Source organism: Cryptomeria japonica, chromosome 10 (genome assembly GCF_030272615.1).
Source record: "Cryptomeria japonica chromosome 10, Sugi_1.0, whole genome shotgun sequence".
NCBI lineage: Eukaryota > Viridiplantae > Streptophyta > Pinopsida > Cupressales > Cupressaceae > Cryptomeria > Cryptomeria japonica.
This window is the reverse complement of record NC_081414.1, coordinates 739,107,175-739,108,693: the sequence shown is the minus strand read 5'-3', so window position 1 is coordinate 739,108,693 and position 1,519 is coordinate 739,107,175.

Here is a 1,519-nt window from a genome sequence, read left to right as displayed (position 1 = left end):
TTAGCATGAATCAGGAGAGATCATCCATCCTCATAGAGGAGACCAAGGAAGTCAATCTAGGATCAGAGTGAGACCCTCATTAAATCCATTTAGCAACATCCTTAACTCACCTAGAATTTCCCCACTTTTTGGAACTCTTGAAAGGGTGGCAAATAAACTTTGCATTGGTCATATGTAGACATGCCCAGACTAGATCTAGATCTAGTAATGCATCACTTGATGGTAGCAGAAGGAGAAAAACTAATAAAATAAAATATCAGTAAAATGTACCCTCAAATTGCACACTTAATAAAGGCAAAACTTAAAAAGCTATTAGATGTTGGTTTCATAAGACCAATTGAGTATGTAGAAAAGATCTCCAACATTGTACCAATGGCCAAACCAACTGGGGGCATCCATATCTGTACAAATTTTAGAGATCTAAACAAGGCACTTCCTAAGGATGACTTCCCTCTACCCAACATTGATATGATCGTGGACCTAACAACAAGGCATGCAATGCTATCTCTCATGGATGGGTTTTCAGGATACAACTAGATCAAAATTGCTCTAGAAGATCAACACAAAGTTTCTTTCACATGCCCATGGGGAACATACTATTGGAATGTGATGCCATTTGGTCTCAAAAATGCAAGAGCCACCTATCAAAGGGCAATGAGTACCATCTTCCATGACATGATGCATACACTAATGAAAGACTATGTAGATGATTTACTAGCTAAATCACTAACAAGAGAGGGTCACATTGTAGTACTAGACAAAATCTTCACCACACTAGAACAATATAATGTCCACCTCAATCCAAAGAAGTGTGTCTTTGGAGTGACCTCTAGGAAGCTCCTAGGATACATTGTTTTGTACAAAGGAATAGAGGTTGATCTTACAAAAGTAAAGACAATCATGGAGATGCCACCTCCTAAGAACATCAGCTGGTTGAGAACATTACAAGGGAGGCTAGAATTAATCCATTGGCACATTGCACAATTGGATGATAAATGTCATCCCTTCACACATCTGCTCCATAAGAATGTTCGTTTCAAATGGGAAGAGACTTGCCAGCAAGCATTCCAAATGATTAAGGACTACTCGATGACACCAATATTACTAACACCACCATCTCCATATAAGCCATTATTTTTATACATATCAACTACATCTACAACCTTAGGGGTATTACTAGCACAACATAATGCAAAAGGAAAAGAGTGTGCAATATCCTACATCTCTAGGACATTGGTGGAGTATGAATTTAATTATACACCTATTGAAGGAGCTCGTCTCTCAGTGATTTTGGCAGCAACCAAACTGAAAAACAACATGCTGATGCATAAGATATAACTCATCACCAAGATAGATCCACTCAAGTATTTTCTCAGTAAAGCAACACTCACATGCAACTTGGCAAAGTGGGTTATGATCCTTAATGAGTTTGACATTGAGTATGTGGATTGTAAAGAAATCAAAGGGCAAGTAATTGCAGATCAGTCGGCTGAAGCGTCACTCATAGGAGACCATTTAC